The sequence below is a fragment of the Sciurus vulgaris genome (genome assembly GCF_902686455.1).
Source record: "Sciurus vulgaris genome assembly, chromosome: 15".
In the NCBI taxonomy this organism is placed as follows: Eukaryota; Metazoa; Chordata; class Mammalia; order Rodentia; family Sciuridae; genus Sciurus; species Sciurus vulgaris.
Window position 1 is genome coordinate 29,451,937 of NC_136476.1, and position 23,286 is coordinate 29,475,222.

General features: G+C 33.9%; 1 long non-coding RNA gene across 1 annotated transcript in view; it reads right to left on the bottom strand.

Annotated features, from left to right (window-relative positions):
• LOC306645379 overlaps window positions 1–23,286 on the bottom strand; it is a 1,014,773-nt gene that overhangs the window by 684,765 nt on the left and 306,722 nt on the right. The window lies entirely within an intron of this gene.

The following is a 23,286-nucleotide window of genomic DNA, read 5'->3' on the forward strand; positions in this document are numbered from 1 at the left end:
TAAGGTACTAAATGCTGGTGGATGTACTGTGAATACAAAGTGAATACTCTTTACTTACATGAGTACTTAATACAGAGACAACAGTTCTAAAAAATATATCTTTTTATGAATAAATTTAACTGTAACTTTACTAGAAAATTAAACATTTTAAATAATTGATTAAAAGACTATATAAATTAAAGGTAGTTTTATTAGTCATAATTGTTAATTGTCCTTATTAATGTAAAATCTATATTCCTCCAGGGACAATGACATCTCAAATGCCATGCCTATGTGGTACTCCCAAAGTTAAACCTCATGAAGTTTCAAGTTATGTTTAATCAGAAATGGTTAAGATCCACGTTTCAGAAAATTGAAAGGATAGCTGTGCAAATTTTTCTCCTGGACAAATTAAAAATTAAACAGAATAAGATCCCTGTTAAATCTCTAGAAATTCTCTGAAAAGTTAATCCCAAACAATATTAAGTCAGGGACAAACTCTATTTCTATACAGTAACTTTTAAACATGTTTTAGTGGAATTTTTATTTTCATAATTTATACACTCATTACCATATACTCTGAACATTTTATGATCCAACGTTTTATGGATTCAGCATTATTCCCAGTTATAGTTGCTGTCACATTTGTGTCATTTCCATAGATATTTCCCCCTAAATGACCTCACGCTGTTTGTGCATTTAATGTTGGTTTATGGGATTGTAGAAATAAGACATTTCATACATCTCCCTGTTTTTCATATTTATTTGCATTTTGTTTTAGTTGTCTTCCCTGGAAACCAGGAGGAGGAAGAGAAAAGGACTGTGGTCCAGATGGTAGAAGAAGAAAGAACAAGAAGACACAATGCAAAGGAACAGTGGGAATGGGCATGAAATATGCAGTCAACGGGGGAAGGGGACTGAGGCCCTGACTCAGTATAGATTGGGTGATTTTAAGAAATTTTTTAAATAATTATGTCTCATACTTAAGAAAACACAGAAAGAATTATGCCACACCACAGCCTCTGACTCTAAGTTAGAAAAATTGGCAGACAAAGCACTTACTGAAGAACAGCTTGCAAAAGAAACAGAAAAGGGAAAAAGAAGCTGATTAGCGAAATAAGAAATACTACCTTTTCAACTTGGGCCACTAGTTCTGCACCCCATCAAAGAATACTTATTGTGGGAAAAATGTCAAACAACAGATTCTATGCATAAAAAATAGTTTGGAGATTACAGGTTAAGTGAAATCAAGTTTTCTTTACTGGAGAGGAATTCTAGGAACCTTTAATAAATGGATAGTTATTCTAAATCTTCACCATGTGTTCTTTTCGATGGACTCAATTTCTCTGGAACACACCTTTCAACACACATTCATGATGCTGAGTGCATATTCTTGTCCCATACAGTGAGACAATTTGAGATAACAATGGAAATCTTGCAACAGGCAATGGGGATAAAGAGATGACCAGAATTTTATTCTGTCCATAAGAAACATGTGATCTTCTTGAGCAATATAGATGCTTGATTTCTACTCTGATGTAGTTTTGTAGTCTTTAACAAATAATTTGTACTAAGTGGGCAGTAATGTGTGGTAGCCTAGAAATCTGATCCCCTGAATCAGGTAATGCATCCATCCCTACTGTTTTTCTGCTCTTTTTCAAGCAAAGATGTTACTTCTTCATATCTTATAAATCTAGTCAGCAAATTTGAACTGCATTTCAAAATCTTCACCACCAGTTAAGTGATTAAAAGTGATTTCAAGATCTCTCTGCTTTTATCTCCCCTGCTATGGTTGCTTGGAGAGTAGCAAGAGGAAACTTTAGAGCTATTAGTCACTGAAGAAACGATCAAGTGATTGTTCCCCTTGTAAAAAGTAAACTTGGTTTTCTTTCCTGTTGGAGTCAGCATGCTCTCCACAACACAAAAGACATTCTTGTACTTGATTTTTTTTCCCATTATAACAGTTATGGTAGCTCTCAGCTCCTCTTTTGTTTCAAGATCTGCAGGAGCCATGAGAAAAAGTTCAAATTTTGACCTGGTAATAGCAGAGATTGGACCTCGAGATGTCCCTTCCTGGTGCCTGGTTTAATACGATCAGGCAAAAGCAAGCCATTTATGTAATTACTCTGTCAAGAGAAAAGGATGGCCACTGGAAAGTTGGACATTTGACAAACTATAAAGTATGTAGAGTAAATTATCTAAAAATCTAATTCATTTAAACCCAGATTTAAAACTGAATGTTTTCATTTTAAATTTATTTGCATTTTTTCTAATACATTTTCCCATCTGTCTTGTGAAAAGTATTAATGTTAAGAATCTTTCCTTATTGTTCCTATTCACTACACACACACAACACATACACACATATATACACACACACACATATATACACACACATACATATAAGGATACACACAAATACATGTGGGTTACATAGGAGAAAATCTAAGTCTCTCTCTCTCTCTTTATATTTATATATATATATATATATATATATATATGTATATGTGCATTTGGGGGGCTAGTAACAAATATCATACATTCATACATAGCTGTCCATGAATTCAAGCACATTTAGGTGCCAGAATTAATGACAGGGTCTGCATGCAATAAGTTATGGAAATTATTGCCATATTTCAAAAAGAAATCCTTAAATATTTTACTCTACACACAATTAGAGGTTATGCATATATCTGTCAATTAATAAAAATGTTAGTTTTGTTGCTGATGTGCATTGTCAAAAATGGTCATAAGAAATCTGTCATAGATTTGTATAAAAATAATATTATTGGGGAACCTCAATTTTTATTTTAGTTACTGCATTTTTGTTATTTTTTAAATGCAATTTATTTGTATATATTTGAGGACTATGATAGCTTTAGCACAGCATAAATTCAAAATTTATTATTTTAAAGCTTTATTTTAAGAGATGGGAAAGAAAAATTCTAATAAAAGAGACTATACAAAAGTATACAAAAGTGAAAAAGCAAGTGATTTCTTTCAAGGTTCAGGTTTGGAGTAGTAAAATACATGCCATGTGTGTTCTCTGGCCCCTCATTCATTTATATAACCAAATATTAAATTAACCTCAATAATTTTATAAGACAGCTGAACAGTTTCTACACTTTTGGATTCCTGCCTATAACAAGATGTAATGAAACCAAATTTTGCAATGTCAAAAGACCCTAGTCAGTCTTTCTGAGGTTTAGATTAGCATCAGATCAAATTGGGAGTCTTAAATGGGGAGAGGTAATTTTCAAGCTTTTTGCCGAATGATCTTTAGCAAGAGACCATTACAAAATAATCCCTCTTTAAGTTTAATCTCAGAGCTGAAGTCCTTTGATCAATCAACAAACACTTATTGAACATATAGCATTTTAGTTACAAAAGAGAAAATCAAATGCAAGTCTAAGGAAAAAATAAATTTACTAAGATTGATATTCTGTTCATTTCCCCAAACATGCTCTGAAAAGTAAAAGGGAGTCAAAAGAGGGTCAAGGAACAAAGTGTATATAAGTTTTATTTATATGTACATGTATTTATAGTTTATTAATTCATATATAAAACATATACACACAAACCTATATATGATATATCTACATATAAATTTAAATTTATAATATATATTCATGATGATTATAAATTATTAATTCATATTAACTACTTATAGGGCAAAGTTGTTTGTATACTTGGGTCTACTCTTCCTGAAAAATGTCTGATTACAAAACAGTATTCTATAACAAAATTTAGTGCTACAAAGTATAATTTTTCACTTGTCAGAAATGTAAATAAATGTAATATCTATCAATTAATGAAATTGCAATGGCTAATTAAAGGCCTTTGAATAGGATAAAGGAGTGTAGTGTTGTTCATATATATCAATAATGAATGACTTAAAACAAAAATAAGTAAATAAATAAATATAAGTTAAATACCAATTATTCAAAACATTTTATTTTAGGCAACAATCATGTGGACAGCACAATGCCACGCTTTTTTGCTTCCACTTTATAAATTACCCTTCCCAATCTTTCTATAATTTCAGTATTACTACTCTACATTTTAGGCATGAATCTCTTAAGATTCATAGATAAAAGTTCAGTAAATCAAGGTCATGAGCCTTGACAGTAGAACTCTAAATTAAGAGAATAAACTTTTCCAAATCTAATTTTTTTTGTATTAGGAGCAGTCTAAGATCCATGTTAGGAGCGTAATATATGCAGAGTATGGCCCTTTTGATCTATGTGATTGTGAAAAGCTTGCTTACTTCTAACTTCTAATTTTTAAAATGCAGAAAACAATAGCATCCACATTATGTGGGTGGATGCTTAGATCTGAATGACAACAAATGAGGATTCTGTAGAACAGCAACCTATCATATGCTAAGTACACAAAGTGGACTTATGTTACTAGGGCTTTCTGGGTCCTTAGTGGGTCACTGAGGTAGATTACTTTTTCCTAAAATGGTCATAACGATAGTTCACCTATTTATCTTACAATGTGATCTTACCATTTTTTCCATCCTAGGATCTCATTTGTACATAGAATCTAAGGAAGAAGAATTCAAAGAAATAGGAAATAGAATGGTAGTTACCAGTTTAAGCCAGTTGGGTGGTAAGACACATTGGTCAAAGTGCACAAAGTTTCAGCTGTTCAGGAGGAATAAGATCTGGTGATCTATTACACAGCAAGATGACTGTAAGTTGATACTAATGTATTACATATTTTCAAACCACTAGAACACTGGGTTTTAAACATTCTTACCACAAAGAAATGATTGGCATGTGTCTGCCTCCCCTCTTTCTTTTCTGTTGTCTAAGTCACCAGGTGGACAATAGGCACAGGTCACAGGTAGAGGTCATGCAAAGATACTTAAGTCAGTAGGGCAAGTTAAGTTCCCAAGCAACAGCCAGCATCAATGGCCAGGCATGTGAAGAGTGAGAAAGCCTTTGATTACCAGTATCCTCCTTAGGAGTCTCACTCCATCTCTATGAGGAACTCCACACCCAACCCTTTACCCCAAGGATGAGTGATCACCATCTTTTTAAGCCACTGTGAGGGAATGATTTCTGACATGGCAATGGAAAACCACCACAGTTAACAAGGGTTTTACCATTATTATTATTATTATTATTATTATTACTAAAAATAGACTAAATATATTCCAGAGCTAACACATATTTTTTCTCTCTAAACATACAGACTTATTAAAATTCAGATATGCTGAATTTAATGATTTTTTCCCTTGACACCCAGAAAGAGAGGAGATGACCTACCTCCACTCAGATAAATGTTTGTCATAAGATTGTGAATTAATAAGGTAAACACGTCTTAAGGGACTATGGATCCCCATAAAATTGAGTCTCCCTAAAGTCAAGAGAAAAAGTGCATTACCATCAGTAATTGCCATCGTACTAGGTAGGACTTTTACGTTTTTCTCTTCTGGGATGGGCTGGAAGAGGTTCTGACTATTGATAAAGAAGTCAAGGCATGCTCAAAAACAAATTGTCCAGAAACTTTGAGGATAACTGTTTACTTAGGGGCTTCGCTGCTCAGGAAGATATAACCAACCAACTCTTTTAACATATAAAACTAAAAGTCAATCCTTCTCCTCCAATTTAAATATAGTACTGATGTCTGAATTCATGATGCTAATTATAATTCAGTTGCATCACTCAGCTTTATACATAGGAGCTAGAGTCTTTAACTATTTCAAGAAAAAAATCTGTTGGACAAAGAAAGAAAAATGTCTCAAAGGGTGACATTTGCTTGACTAGCATTTGTTCCCATAAAATGGACTTTAGTAAAGAGAGAAGCTTACTGTATTAATTACCTAGATGAAGAAAAAAAAAGATATTCATTGATTGTAGGGCTAAACAAGTATTTTAAGAGACAAACTCTACAATTTTTGTAGAAAATGAAATCACCTTATTTGTCTTCTTTGACTATGAGGAACTATTCTTAAAGTAGGAAAGAAATCCATGATAACTCTATAAAATTGAAAATAACCCTGCCAGCAATTCAAGTATTTGTTTTTTCAGGTTTGTTTTTTCTTTTTTCTTTTTTTCAGGGCTGGGGATGGAACCAGGACAGGGCCTCAGCATGCCAGGCAAGCACACTATGACAGAAATATGCTCCTGACCCCAATTCAGCTCTTAAAAAAATGTCAAAGGAAGGAAAATCCTACTTTAAATAAGATAAATCAACCTTAATTATACAGCTATAGAAATGTAATTATGTTGAAGATAATAAAATGCTGCCATTTAAGCTTAATGTTGATGAAAGCATCTCCTTGTAGCAAATAAACAAAAAATGAAGGGCTCTAGCTAATCATCATTCTATCCACTAAGAACAAGTCCAATTCAAAATCATATACTTCCCTTGCCTTGCTTTCAAATTGCTATTTATTTATATTTCACCATTTACATACTACGAGTATTTGTTTTAAGCCAGCAAATCATTTGTGGATGCACATGAAAGCAAGTAACTGAATATACAAAATAAGTTATTTAAAATCCAAAAGTAATAAGTGTAAGACTTTGATTTACCAAATGTGCTTAATAGTGTTTTGCATCTTTCCCCTGATGATAAACAATATGAATTACATAGGGAAATGTCTCTGTAGAATATTTGGGCCAACTTCTCATTATTCAGGGTGAATGTTAGAGTTTGTAAATGGCCAAGACTTTATCTATTTTTCACTGTTGCCAGGCTGATGGCCATCTCCGTGTGTGTTTGAACATTTTTACTAGCCAGCAAATGAATAAAGCATAAAAGTGATTTAGCCCCATCAGTTTTCTGTTAGAGGAAGTCCATGCTTGGTGATAATCAGGATGACGGAAGACTTTTAATTATCTTTGCAGTTCTTGCATTTAAATAGAGTAAAAGGTTCCCAGAAGGATGGGAAACTTTTGGACCATCAGCTGTAGGAAGGAAAGAATGAAATTAGTGCTATTCTTCTGAACTCATACGCTGACATCATTTCCTTTCCTGCTCAGAAGGTCACAAGGACCCACATGTGGACAGAATTTCTCTAAAGTACTGTTTACATATGTTTGCTCTGGTTGTTCCCTTTCTCTCAGGAGACTAATGACAAGCATCAAAAATTGTAGTCTCTCATAGGCAAAATGTTAAAGTCTCTGTCCTCCTCTAACTTAAAAATAAAAATTAAATAAGTCTTGCAATCTTTTCACTTGCTCCTTATATAATACATAAACCATGTATTATTTTTTAAATCCATGTAGCTCTACTATATCTTAAGAAAACATTATTGTATAGACAGTAGAGAAAATGGAAAGGCAAAACTTTAATTTGCCAGGTACAGCACAAGCACTTTAACAACTGGCCTCAAGTATGCCTCTTTACATGTGGTGACTTTATCTAATGTTGTCAAGTCGTTATTATTTCCTTTGAACAATCCTTGCCTCACACTTTGCTCCGGTGATTATTAGCGACTTAATTAATCAGTTATCACATAACTGATTGGTTATCTGAACAAGTCTCATTCTCATCAAAATCCTTAGGGACTACTGTTGCTCCCAGGGTTTAGGACAGAATTTCTAACATGCCCTGTCTGTGTCTCCAGGCTTGTCCTTTGTGTGTCTCTTAAAAGACAGCACCTTTGTACAGTTGCTTCTCTTCCTGGGACTTTTCTCTCTCCCTCACTGCTTTATTGAAAAGACACTAATTCACATTACATTTGTTGGTTCTTCACATCATAACTCCATTAAGTTCTCATTCTTCCTTTATCATGTTCAAATATGATAAATACCTATTCATATTCATGACCGTATTAACAAATTCCATACCCTTGGATGCATATATTTAAGGGAATTTTGGTTAGTGTTTGTTTCTTCTTTGAGATTAAAAGCTCAGTAGGGATGGGGAAAACTGTTAACTTCTCTCCACCTAAGAGAGTTGCTGACCTCATGCTCAATAAATGCTATTAGCCTAATAAAATTAATTAATGACTGAGAATTTAATATGTATTAGTATAGACAGGTTTTGTCTCCTCAACTGTCCAAGATATAAGGAGAAAAGGTTTCTTCTCTCACAGTTTGTCTATATCTTCATCACAGCACAATGATACTTTGTTGGCTTCACTCACATCTCTCTAAGTAATCAATCAATAAGCCAACAACCAAGGAGGTAGTACCAGGAGAGGGGTTCACAGGACCACAGCAAAGTGGGTGTACCACACAAGGAAAAACTGCTAGACAAAGAGTCAGATGAATTATAGCTAGGAGGAAAACAGTAGTGACAGGTCCAGTTGCTTTGGTGAACACAGAAGACAAAGGGAAGGATACAAATGTCCCTGGGAATCGCAAGGGATAAAATTTGGGTGGAATGCTTAAATCCAATTATTTTCATGGTGCCGCAATACAATTCCTCCTTTCCCTGCTCCTCTCTGGTGGAAGAGCTGTAAGATCTGAAACAAAAGACACCTGCTCTAACTTGAGCCACTCATTGTTACTCAAGTCCCTTCCAGCTTGAGCTGGGAATGGATGGGCATGTGACTCAAGACAGGTCAGTCTGATTCCTCCTTTGAAAATCCAAAAACTCAGGATGTGGCTCTAAAATGCCAAGATGCTCATGGTCATATGCGTCCATTGTATTAAATATATATAAACACAATAAACTTCACATAGTAGAAACAAGCACTCATAGAAAGAGGTGAGTGTGTGTGTAAGAAATCAAGAGAAGGGTAGGAAGAAGGAATACATTAGTAGAGCAAGAGAGTAAAGCTGAGAGAGGGAGAAAGAAGAGAGCTGTCAGATTTCAACTGTACTTAAAATGAGGCACGCTTCATCCAGCTCCACTCCTGCCCTTTTCAAGGACTGGATATGTGAACCCAATGTTGCCGTCTTCTTGGTTAAACTTCTTGTAGTTGGGTTAAGAGAGAAGTGAGATGAAGAGCAAGAGAGAGAGAGAGAGAAACAAATTAAATAAGCAAACAAACCAGGGTGTGAGTCTGATGAATTTTTACTTTGGCAGCCCTTCCTCTCGTCTTTCTGTGCGTGGTCATGGTCATGTGAACTTAAGGGTTTTGGGAGGGTTAGAAATGTTTCATTAATGTGGTTTCAGCAGGTTGAACCATGAAAAAGCCTGAAGGTAGATCATTATAAAAGAACAGAGGAACACAAGGGTTGTCAGAGGCTGTCCTGCAATAATACCACAGAATGGTAACCACTAATAATGTGTTTAGATTATCATGAAACTTTATGCAATTTATGTAAGCAATTTAGGCATTTTTATACACACACTTTCATTTAGCAACACTTTTAAAATCAGCAATAAAGTAAGTAATAATCTTTACACATAATATCGGCAAGCCAGCAGTCATCTGGATAGCTACTTCTGTATACACCTACATATTCTGTATACACCTTCCCTGCACCTACATATTTTAATACCTAACTTGTATAAAATATACAAATAGATAATAGAGTGTGGTTTCAGCCTTGTCAGGTGTTGATTTCCTCTCTCTCACACACATACACACCCTAAGGGAAAAAAAAATTCTAGTTAAAAATTCAAAGAGGAGGGTAAACAACAGAATCATCAGTTCCCACATCTCATATTAATTTATACCCTACTAAAAGCAGTTACTGTGAAGAATGAATTTGTACACATAAAAGGATGATTAATTCAACTTTAAAAAAGTATTGTTGAGCTTCTTTATACCTTGAAGATATCTTTACAAATACCTAGTGTAACTGACATTAACATTCTATGTCATCCTCACAATATGATCATAATTTGATTGCTGACTTCAAAATATCCCTCATATGGAACCTAGGGACAATTTCTTTTTTATAGAAGAGTCTCAAAGTATTCTGTTCCTATTCTTGATTCCCCAGACTTAACAAATTCTCCAAATTGGAGTTTCTACAATATCTTACCTTGGGATTAACCCAATTCAGTATCTGTGACAAACTAAATAAACCATTTGAAGGTCACAACATAATCTGATAATAGTTTTTCCTCATCTTTAATTCTTTATAACTCACTTTTTAAGTATGAAAATTTTGACCTCATGTATTAAAAGTATTCATTTACCATAGCTTTCTCATCAAACACTCCTTCATTTCAACTACAAAATGGCCCAGAAACACTTTGTATCCTGAATTCTGATCACCTGTTTGGTTCTCCTTAGCTCCCTTTCTCATACACTTATTCTTGCTTCCCAAAGATCCAGGCTGGCGATTTACTTTGTGATGCCACACTCCTGAAAACGGCTGGCAGCCTAAACTCCCTCTGCCATGATGACCTCATCCTTGGACAGAATCTCAACCAGACTCCTTTTGCCTGAAAGAACTGAGTTAAACTTCTCAAGTTCCCAGGCAACAACACTCATTCCCAGGTAGCCTCTGTGTTGGTGCCTTTAGGCCTCATTTCAAAGTTTCCTCTATGGTCTAACTGATACTGTCACCTATTTATGCAAAAAATGTTTATCCAAAATTCAAATTTAATGATCTACTCTGTGTTTTATGTGTTAAATGTAGTAATCATAAATGTGACTTGATTATTACTTAGACCTAGGTCATCTTTAAGGACGTTAGGTATCAAATGTGTGATGAGAGTCAAACAGAATCCCTTGGTGCGCAGTTTCAGAACTTTAAACAACTCAAAAACAAAACAAAGCAAAACAAAAAACACTTTGGTGTAATTTCAGATTCAAAATCCTGTCCTAATTGAGTTGTTTTGCTAGCGGCTAGCTTTGAAGTTTTGCAAAAGACTTTGCTACAGATCTCAGGGTTTTTTTTTTTTTTTTTCCATCAATAGATACAGTGTTTCAAATAAGTGGTTTCAAAAATAAAATGTCTTCCCAGTTCAAATTTCCAATTGAGATTTATTTCTCCCTCAAATATTAGCATTTCTAAAAATCATTCTAGGTCTGATGTTGTGAGCCTAAACCCCCAGATCCTTTATTTCCATGTTTTCAGGAGTTGAGTTCTGAACACACGTGTGCAGACACACATTTGTGTCTGGGATTGTCACCACAACGTAGTACTTACCCTGGGTACATAAGTATATTCTGCATGCTTCGAGATTTCATAACAGAGAAAGAGCATTTGTGCTCATTTAAGATAATTAACAAAATGGCAATTATATTTGTACTTGGAAATTTCCTTTAAGGATGGCATTATACTGCACATTAGTACAAGAATGAACTGCGAGCCTTGTTTGTCCCTTGCCAGCAATGCAGGAAAGAATCTAACATTTTAAGTGTGATTCCTTGCTGTTCTTTATAATCCTTAGGCATTCATGGGAATTATATTACTTAGAGAATACATATGGTCATTTTTCTAAATAAGTCATAGCCTCTGTTACACAAATGAAATTAACTGTAAAGACTAGTTCAAATGATCAAAACAACTACAGAAGACAAAACAAAATGATCCTAGAAACTAAAGGCCATGCTTACAAATGAACCTCCTGATTTATGACATATACTTTCTCAAATGTTGAAAAAATTAAATACCAATGGCATTTGAAGTAATGTATGTCAATTATTTTAATGACTGGCATTGTTAATTTCATGAAATTTGAAATTGAATTACCCTGGTGAGATATTGAAATTAGGACACAGAAATCAATCAAACAAACAAAACCAATGAGAAAACAATTTTGGAGTTTGAAATAAATGGTGAAAAAATGTTGAAGAAGGAAACATGAATTTAGTACAAAGAAGGCACAGTGAAACATGACATGGGATTATAATAATGAAGTCACCTTGATTTTTTTCAACACCTACACTGATTTGGTCCTATGTTAATACAGAGTTCATCTCTATTACTCTTCAAAAATGTTTATGAGGTAGGCTTTGCCATCTCTTTCTGTGTTTAAACACACTCATACATGCATACCACACTGAATGAGTTAGAACACAATCTTTTTTTTTTTTTCTTGTATCAGAGATTGAACCCAGGGTCACTTAACCACTGAACTACATTCCCAGCCCTTTTTATTTTTATTTTGAGACAGGTTCTCGCTAAGTTGCTCAGAGCCTGGTTAAATGGCTGAGGCTGGCTTTGAACTTGTGATGCTCTTTCCTCAGACTCCCAAGCCACTGGGATTATAGGCTTATGCTAACATGCCCAGCTAGAAGACAATTTTAAAAGGCACTACTTAGGTATACTTTATAAAGCAGAGTTGCCAAGCAAAATTAAAACCTACAAATCTAATTAATGTTAAAAATTAAAAGGATAAAGAAACCAAAAGTTTGCAAAAAATCTCATTATGTATATTATATATTAAATACAAAGTGTCAAATTTTGCACTTCATATGATGTGACACTTATAAATGTATCTCTAAACTATGAGAGTAAAGAGAATAGAAGATGCTAAGGAACATGGTGGTTCTAAAAGACTTGTGTGACATTAAATGCTGAATGAGGATAATTTTGACCCAAATATGTCACTTTTAGTGTATGCAGAATATAAGTCAAAAGAAATCTACTTGATGTTATTAACTGGGTGAAGCATTTTACTGTGGAAGTGAACTGTAACATCAAGAATGTATGAAGTGATGGGGGAAGAGAGAGGAAAGCTACAAGTGGATCATAGAGTAGAAAGATAGAGAACATATACAAAAAGTTCAGTTTGAGTACAAATTGAACTTGATAGAAAACTGCATTTTAGGCAGACAATAGCTCTGCTAGAGGCTGATTTTAGAAAGTAAAAACAAAAACACAAAAAGCAGAAAACAACAAGAACAAAAAAACTAACCTAGATAAGTTACTCCTATAACTAATCTAGTTTAAAAAATGCAGAGTATAAAGGCCATTAACATTCTAGAATCTGTCAAACTATTATCAGGAAAATTCATGAAGAAGCTAGGAAACAATTCCTCCCTTTATGAGTAATCGGAGATGGCCCAGATGAACTTACACTAAGAGTTTTGGAAGTGGGTTGTATATAAATAAAAAATAAGTATATGAATGATAGACACTTAGTATCTTAAGAACAGTGACATCTTGATAATAGGTGTTAAAATCAGATTTACATAAGAAGCAATTACGGGTTAAGTAATGAAAATTTTGTAGATTATTTCATTAGATTTGTGATTTATTAACAAACAGATTGGATCAGAATTAAATTTTAATAGTTAAGTTTTATAATTGCAATAGCAAATGATTGCAACCTTCAACACAATACAAGAAAGGGAAAAAAATCTTGCCCAGGGCATTCCTCGGTCATAAATTACCTTAAATTTTAAGAATAACTAGGAGTTATTTCTAGACTCGTTAGAGGACTGTGAAATATAACAAGTTTTCTTAAATTATTTTGTTATTAAGAACCACTGATATTTACATATTAAACTCTGCTTTTTATAATAAATCTTAAATGTTTGCATAAGGATGGCCATTATGTTTATATTTAATTTTTAATTGATACAACAGGAAGATTTACAATAAGAAAATTATTAAACATGGTATATACAGTAACAGACTTTATTTAGTCATTGAACATTCTAAGTGGTTTCAGCACTTAAGAGAAACTGAAGCTTACTATTAGAATATAAAGATCTCACATACATATTGACCTTGTGTTCATAAAATATTTTTATAGAGAAAAATTTGATGTGTTAAAATGGCACTTGCCTAGCATGTATGAGATCCTGGATTTGATCCCAACCACTGAAAATAATAATAATAATGGTAATAATAATAATAATAATAATACCTATAAAAATGATAGGTATTATACCTGAGTGATAGTATTTTCTCCAGTATTATTTTTAAAGTTTCTAAATTTTCGACTGTGAACTGATTATAGGGATAAATAAAGATATCATACACTTCTATTCCCTCTAATGTCAAAACCTTTAAGTGCTCCTTATTTTGATGCTCAGTGGTGGTTCTAATCTGGTCCAGATGGTTTTGGCTCCATCTTCCTCTCTGCCTTTCCATGTAAGGCAGATGGACTGTTCTCACTTTCTTCATCATATATTTGTATTTCTCCAGTGCAGTGCCTTTACTAAGTTTCATTTTGCCAGCATACTTCTCTTGTTTTTGTCTCCTTCCTGGTTTTAAATTCTTTTTCCTATTATCTACTCCTATTTTCCTATTTTCTGTATAAGCCACTTTTTTTGTTTTTAAACTATGAGTGATAGAAACCCAAATTGCAATAGATTTTACCAAAGCAAAGCAAAAGGATGTTTGGCTAAATATGTTCATTCCTCTAGGAAAGAGATTTTCAAGTTCAGCACTGTTGACATTCTATGTTGTGGGGTGGGGGCTGTTTTAGTCAGCTTTTTCACTGTTGTGACTAAAAGATCTGAAAAAAAAAAAAAAAAAACAAATGTAGGGGAGAAAAAGTTTATTTAGGGGCTCACAGTTTCAGAGATCTCAATCCACTGATAGCATACTCCATTCCTCAGGGTTCAAGATGAGGCTGAACATCATGGAGGAACAGTGTGGCAAATGAAAACAGCTCACATGATGATCAGAAGCAGAGAGAGACACCCCTCTCCAGATACAAATACATACCCCATAGCCAAACCCACAATGAACCGCTTCCTCCTACCACACCCCACCTGCCTCCAGTTGTCACTCAGTTAAGCCCATCAGTGATTAATTCACTAATTAGACTAAAACTGTAACCCAGTTATTTCTCCTCCAAACGTTCTTGCATTGCCTCACACATGAGCTTTTGGGGGACACCTGACATCCAAACCATAACAGGGGTCTGTGGCTTGTGCTCTCTACTCATTGAATACCAGTGGTGCACCACCGACCACCAGTTTCACAATCAAAACCATCTTCAGAAACTGCCAAATATCTTCCTGAGACAGAAATAACCCCCAGCTGAGAACCAGTATATTAGAAAGGCATAAAATGGAACTAAAGGTTAAAATCACATTCTTGAACTTCTTGTACCTCCATACAGAATGTTCTTACTGCACAAAATGGTTACTGTCAACCCCAGCACCAGAGCTCAAATCTCCCAGATTAATCGCTGCATGAAAATATAAAAAATTAAACTCATTGTTCAAAATAACAACTCTAGTAAGAAGTCGGATGCAATCTCTCATTGCTCTAATCATGAATTCATTATTTCTGTGACCAAAAGCAAGAGAACATTTGAACAGGCAAGGGTTGGGCTATATACCCATTGTCCTGAAGGGTAGCAGTTGATACCACTCAAACACTTGACGAAAGAGGATTCTTAACACTAGGGGAAAGAAGATATTCCACTGTTCCTAACTTTGTTTTGTTTCTGCTTCCAATGCCAAACATAATTTAAAGGTAAGCAATGTGTTTTCAACATTGTTTATTCTCCCAAAGTGCTGCCTCTTAAGAAGTTCAATAACAGACCCTTATGAATTGAAGCTTTTTAAAGGACAACATAACTTAAGGAATGCTCTTAAATCACTGAGAATAAAATGTTCTCATGGTTTGTTTTACAATTGTATCTTTATAAGCCTATAACAATTAAATGAAAAGAATAAAATTTAAAATGTCTTGTAAAATACAATTCTTCAAGATATGTTTTAAAAATTGTGGACTTGATTTTTTATTAATTTCATTTAAATCAATGAGCATTACATTTGCCATCTAGACACTAAGTTGCAAAATATGATAGAAACAAGATACAAATAGGAAAATACAGAATTAAATGCTGAAGATAAGGTTTTTGAGAGGAGGCACTATATATTACATTTCTATTTAACCATTTGCTGATAAGAAGATATAAATTTGATTTTTAAGGAGTATTATGGTTTTATGTGTGTATATATGTGCGTGCCTCCATGTGTGTATGCTTTAAATAGTGCAAAGTGTAACCACCTGTATAATCATATGGAGAATTTATAAATATATAAATTTTTGTTAGTCTTTAAGTTTCTTCCTCAAATTATCCACAGAATTATTATAACAGTGTTTTTTTTAATTATGGTAATACTTTTTTCAGAAATAAAAATTATTATGCTAATATAGCTTTTACTTTACATCATAATTTTAAAAATGGATTGTGTTAAAGCAATGCTTTTCTGGTTAAGGGTACTCATCTCAAATCAAGGAAATATAATTTCAAAATTGGATTTTAAGGAGTTTGAAAGCAAACCTAATGAGCCTTGCTGTATATATTTTTTGCTTCCTATAATTTTACAAAGCAATTTTTATCTGTCAGAGTTGTGCCAGATATTGAGAAAACTTAATTTGAATATGATGTAAAATGCAGAACTGCCATAGGAAGCCAAAATAAGAACCTGTCTTCCATACCAGATATATTATTTGATCTTAAATTCCTCAGGAACATTTCAGATGCAATAATGACAATTAAGTTTAAAAGGAAGGGGTTTATTTGAGCATAAAAAAATGATATTTTGTGCATATTGAATATATCTTGGATACATTTTTTTTGTTCAAATGCATAGCTAGCTAGAATGTGGACTATTTAATGAACTTATGAGAAATTATATGAAATTTATTTTGTAAAACTCTTTCCTAAAGTTATTTGAATTCTTGGATCTAATATTTTAAAACATAAAACTAAGGGTAGAAGTACTTAAGCCTTGATTTTCTGCATTTACATTTAAACTTCTTTAATATTTGCCTTTTAAAATTCAGATAAAATATAATTTCATAAATATCATGCCTTTTGATGGAAAGGAAAATAATGCTTTTAGGTTCACATTGACATTTCTAGGAGTTACAATATTATTGAACAATAAGGGTGAACAAAAGTTACATTTAATTTGATGTTGATTTTTGAGTAATTGAAGAAGAGCTTATAAAGAGTCATTTGATGGTTTCTGAGAACATGTTTCTGTAAAAATTAAACTTCACAAGAGGAACAATGAAAAATTATTCTACATTATCATCTCAAGTATTCCCTCAGAAATCAATAGGCAATAACTAGTCAATACTGATAAACACAAATGCTTCTTTTGATAAGGAATACTTTTTTGATACTTTTTATTTTGTTTCTTTCTTTTTGTGTTTGAATTTCCCATGTCTTCTGGGCAGTGTTTAATACAACTATACTATAATGTAATTCATACACTAAACCACTCATCCACATAAAGTACAATTCAATGTTTTTTATTATATTCACAGAATTATGCAATTTTCACCACGATCAATTTTAAAACATTTCATCTTCCTAGAAAGAAACCCCAAACCCTTTTGTAGTGACTCATCATTTCTCCCTGTGCCCTTCCCAGAAGTAAGCACCCATTAATCTGTTTTATGTCTGTATCTAATTGCTTATTCTGCACATTGCATATAAAAGCAATTTTACAACATTTAGTATTGTTTTGTGATTGACTTATTTTACTTCATATTTTCAATATTTTTCCATGTTAGAATATATATCAGTACTTCATTTATTTTTAGTTTCAAATATTACTTCATTTCCTAGCTATACTATATTTTTCTCATTCACACATTGTTGGGCATTTAATTTGTTTCCACTTTTTGACTTTTTAATAGTGTTTCTGCAAAAATTTATGTACAAATTTTGGTGTGGAAAAACATTTTCATTTCTCTTGAGTATGTACTGACACAGAATGCTTTGATTTTTTTTTGTTTGTTTGTTTTTTTTTTTTTTTGTACTGAGGATTGAACCCAGGGATGCTTAACCACTAAGCCACATCCCCAGTCTTTTTAAATATTTTATTTCTCATACTAGACAAAGGGGCCAAAAATATGCAATGGAGAAAAGATAGCCTTTTCAACAAATGGTGCTGGGAAAACTGGAAAACCATATGCAACAGAATGAAATTAAATCCCTATCTCTCGCCCTGCACAAAACTCAACTCAAAATGGATCAAGGACCTCGGAATCAGACCAGAGACCCTGCATCTTATAGAAGAAAAAGTAGGTCAAAATCTTCAACATGTCGGCGTAGGATCAGACTTCCTTAACAGGACTCCCATAGCACAAGAAATAAAAGCAAGAATCAACAACTGGGATAAATTCAAACTAAAAAGCTTTCTCTCAGCAAAGGAAACTACCAATAATGTGAAGAGAGAGCCTACAGAGTGGGAGAATATCTTTGCCACTCATACTTCAGATAGAGCACTAATTTTCAGAATCTATAAAGAACTCAAAAAACTCTACACCAAGAATACAAATAATCCAATCAACAAATGGGTTAAGGAAATGAACAGACACTTCACAGAAGAAGATGTACAAGCAATCAACAGATATATGAAAAAATGTTCAACATCTCTAGTAATAAGAGAAATGCAAATCAAAACTACCCTAAGATTCCATCTCACCCTAAATAGAATGGTGATTATCAAGAACACAAGCAACAATAGGTGTTGGCGAGGATGTGAGGAAAAAGGTACACTCATACATCACTGGTGGGGTTGCAAATTAGTGCAGCCACTCTGGAAAGCAGTATGGAGATTCCTCAGAAAGCTTGGAATGGACCCACCATTTGACCCAGCTATCCCACTCCTTGGCCTATACCCAAAGGACTTAAAATCAGCATACTACAGAGATACAGCCACATCAATGTTCATAGCTGCTCAATTCACCATAGCCAGATTGTGGAACCAACCTAGATGCCCTTCAGTTGATGAATGGATAAAGAAACTGTGGCATATATATACAATGGAATATTACTCAGCCATAAAGAATGATAAAATTATGGCATTTGCAGGCAAATGGATGAAATTGGAGAATACCATTCTAAGAGAGATAAGCCAATCTCAAAAAACCAAAGGATGAATTATCTCACTGATAAGCGGATGAAGACATATAATGGGGGGTGGGAGGGGTTAGCGTTAGGGTTAGGGTTAGTTTTAGGGTTAGGGTTAGGGATGGGGGCAAGAATGGAGGAAGGAAGGACTGTATAGAGGGAAAAGAGGGGTGGGTGGTGTGGGGGGGAAGGGGGGAAGGGGGGAAGGGGGAAAAATGGCAGAATGAATCAAACAACATTGCCCTGTGTAAATTTAAGATTACACGAATGGTATACCTTTACTCCATGTACAGAGAATCAAAATGTATCCCATTTGTTTACCAAAAAAAAAAAAAAAAAAAATAGAAAGAGGGTCTTGCTGAGTTGCTAAATGCTTCTCTAAACTGCTAAGGCTGGTTTTGAACTTGCAATTCTTCTGCCTCAGCCTCCTGAGCCCCTGGGGTTACAGACCATGCAAGGGTTTGATTTTTGAAAACAGAACTCACTGTTAATCACTTTGTTTTTGTATCCTATTTTCTTCATATAATTTGCATTTTCTTATCAGATGAGAAAAAACTATTTTTTTTCATTTTTCAAAAGACAATACTACATTTTGTTGCTGTGACTTTTGTTAGACATAATTTCAAAAAATAAGTTTTGCTTTCTATTTCACAAACCCACCCAGTATTTGAACTCACATAAGTGATGGTTTGCCTCCTATTTTAATTTGAGACCCTGTTTAGAAAAAAAAAACAATACGTAAGATGCTAGTCAACGCACTATTTCTCTATTTAAAATTCTAATATATGATTAAGATAACTGAGACAATATCACACATAATGTGTGAATTCTTTGAAGTCTTTGTATTTTAACTCCTAATAAACATCTTTCTTCTGTGGGGAGAGCTATTGAAATGTTATCTATCTATCACTCTTCTCTTTCAATTCAGTAAAAATGAAAAATGCTAGATGTCACTGTCAAATGCATTCAGGAATACTTGATGAGTAAGCCCATAGGAAAAACTTTTGTCTTTTTCCAGAAATGTGTTGATGATTGGCACTATTTCTGTACACTTAAAAAAAAGAAATTCAATTCTTGTATTCAGAGAACTTACCTGTTTCAAATGATGTACCCAGGAGGTTACAATACAGAATTCTACAACGAAATTAAGACTTAAGATATTATGACACAAAAAAGAACTGGAAATGTCCATATAGACAACATAAAACTCTCGACTTCTTAATTGCTTCAGTTCATTAGTTTATAGATAACTGATTTCATATTGCCACATCATGGGGTACATATTAGATTTTAAGTATTTATTGAGTAAATAAATGAGGAATTGTTGAGGTACATGTTTTTACAATCCAATGAGAAAATTATGTTACTGTCATAATACAAATTATAGCAAACTTTACAAAATTACAGCTTTTCTAGTAGCAAACTAAATTAGATGTGATATATTAAGGGTAGATGAAAACTAAAGAAAGAAAAATATTTAACCTAAGGGCCAAGCCAAAAATTCTGATGTAGTAGACAACCTTTAATAAAAACAAATCTTATTATGAATTCTAAGTATTTATGAGTATTTTCCAAAGGTCATATGAAATCTATAGTACCGTATGGTCCCTTAGAAAGTTGCTTTTGTGAATTAACTGAAATGTAGAAAGTTTCCTTTATCCAGAGAACTACTGAGAAGGAAATGATGTACCGAGCTTCCACAGAAATGTACCTTATCTCTGGTGTGTGTATGCCATTGTGATTGACATTAAATTCTTGATACTCTATGCAATAGTTAATAGCAGTATTTACAAAAGGTAAAACAATCAAGTTTCTTAGAGTATTGTTGGAGTTGTGAATATTTATTTAGAAAATATATCATGCTTCTTTTAAAAACAAGCTTCAATGACTTAATGTAATAACTATGTAATATAATAAAAATCTTATCTTTTTAAGTCACAATATATTCTACTTTTAATTATATCCACCTAAGAGATCTTCATCTTTAGAAACTCATTTAATGTCTGTGAGTTTCTGTTACTTCAACTCTAGGTGGAAGCTTTGGCATCCAAGAAAACTCTAACGTTCTCTCTATCTCTGACATTATATGCTCCTATCACAGTGAAAACCATGGTACAGATATGGATGATATACAAGTCACATTAAGATTTATTTTAGATAGAAACATAGTTTGAACTGTTTATGAATTGCCAGTGCACACAGGGCTTGGAAAAAATAAAAGAGAATGACTAGCTAGGACTTCCTCCTCAGGATGAGAGTCAAAACTAGCATGTGACTGAATTGTTTGGTGGTTGGAGTCTAAACAGAGGCACAAAGACAGCAGACCATTTCTAAATATAGTGTCTCAAAGGGATTCCTCAGAAAGCTTGGAATGGAACCACCATTTGACCCGATTATCCCACTCCTTGGCCTATACCCAAACGACTTAAAATCAGCGTACTACAGAGATACAGCCACATCAATGTTCATAGCTGCTCAATTCACCATAGCCAGATGTGGAACCAACCTAGATGCCCTTCAGTTGATGAATGGATAAAGAAACTGTGGCATATATATACAATGGAATATTACTCTGCCACGAAGAATGATAAAATTATGGCATTTGCAGGAAAATGGATGAAATTTGAGGATATCATGCTAAGTGAGATAAGCCAATCTCAAAAAACTAAAGGACGAATGATCTCGCTGATAAGCGGATGAGGACATATAATGGGGGGTGGGAGGGGTTAGCGTTAGGGTTAGGGTTAGTTTTAGGGTTAGGGATAAGGAGGGTGGTAAGAATGGAGGAAAGAAGGACTGTATAGAGGGAAAAGAGGGGTGGGAAGGCTGGGGGGGAAGGGAAAAAATAACAGAATGAATCAAACAAGATTGCCCTATGTAAATTTATGATTTTTAATAAAAAAAAAAAAATGGCTATCTCCAAATGGTCTCCTGCACCTATTAGAGCTGGTAAGTTCTGCAAGAAAATCAAGCAGAAAAAAAAAAAAAAAAGATAATTTGGTTTAAGATAGTATGACCTAAGTTAATATTTAAATTTTCTAACCAGTATGGCTCTGGCACAAATATAGACAATTCAAAATGACACTAAACTCCCTGAATATTGAACCTGTATTCGTTGCCTTTCACAGGCTTTCTGTCTTCAAGTGTGGTTCACAGTTAAAAATGTCCAGTCGCTTGAGGAACAATGGAGCTTGATTTCCTTTTTCTTTTCTCCCATTTTGTGGTGCATTTTGAAAGAAGAAAAGGTATTCCATGTAAAGGTTTTAAATAACTCAGAAGCAAGGTTTACATTTCTCCATAATTCCAGTCATTTTCTGACATCTCTCCTAAAATTCTCTTTGTCCTCAGGATATTTAGGAATGAGAAAGCAATAAGGGGAATGTGCCCTGAGCAGTAACCACAGTGGAATAGAAGGCCAATGTGTACTGAAGTGACTAGGATTGGGGGCAGAATGCATTGCATGGTTTTGCATAGATAATTTACGTTATGGTGTGACTAAGTTTTGCAAGGATATTTCTGAGTTTATGGCACAGTTAAGCAGAAGGGCACAGGAATTAGAGCACTTGTTTTCACATCCCACAGAAATGCTGTGTTTGTGCAGACTCTTAACATTGCAAGGATAGCACATCTAAGGGGGCATTTTTAGGTGACAGTCCTTATGGACTCCTAGACTGCAACAAGGCTTTCTTGTAGGTGGCAGTGAAGCGTCTTTTCCTTTTGACAAATATCTCTAATTTTCTGTAAGTGTCTTGAGTGAAGGAACTTTTCCTTTCTATTTGTACAAAGATACCATATGGGCTAGAAGTAGTATATCTAAGATATACTCTTTTCAATATATAAACTTTAGATAATTTACTTAGCTTCTTCGCAGCTTATTTCCATCCTTGGTTAAAAAGAAAGAACTAATGTACTTACAAATTTATTTGAAGATAAAATAATATTCTTGAACACATTCAGTATTCCACAAATGGCATCCTATGTAATCGGGTGTTGATAATAAATAATGTTATATCTGGTGTTGTTTTAGGGAAACAAATGAAGGGAAGATTCTGCTCCACTATTGAGATAGACTTCCAAAAAGGAGAACAGCATCCCTTTCCTCTCTTTCAAGGTCAATAGAAGTCTAATATCTGTCAGGTATTAGGCCAAGGTCACTTGTCCCAGAATTGCAGGACTGATTATTAGAAACATTAAAAATGTCATTTTGACAAATCAGAGATTTGCAATATAGAACCAAGAAATTATAAAGCCAGAAGTACAGTGTGATGTGGAAACACATTTGATACCTCCTGCGAGTGACATTCCTGAAGGACATTATGATGAGAGAAGAGAACCTGAAAACCTATATGGTGCATGGGGCATTAGGGCCACTATGATTTGGGGTACTTTTATATAAGAGACTATTTTTGTCCCTCAGGCTGTAAAGCTGGGCACATTTACTAACATTCGAGATACATTCAGTTACCCATTCCCTTTCAATTGGACTCTAGGGGCTCCATATTAATTAGCAGCACAGCCTTTCTGGGGCCACCTAAACTTCCGACTGCTTGTTTACAGTGATGCCATCTGGATGAATATGATCCATGAAAGATGAGTATTATAAAACAGTCACTTGTAAAAATAATTTCTGCAGATGATTTCAGGTTA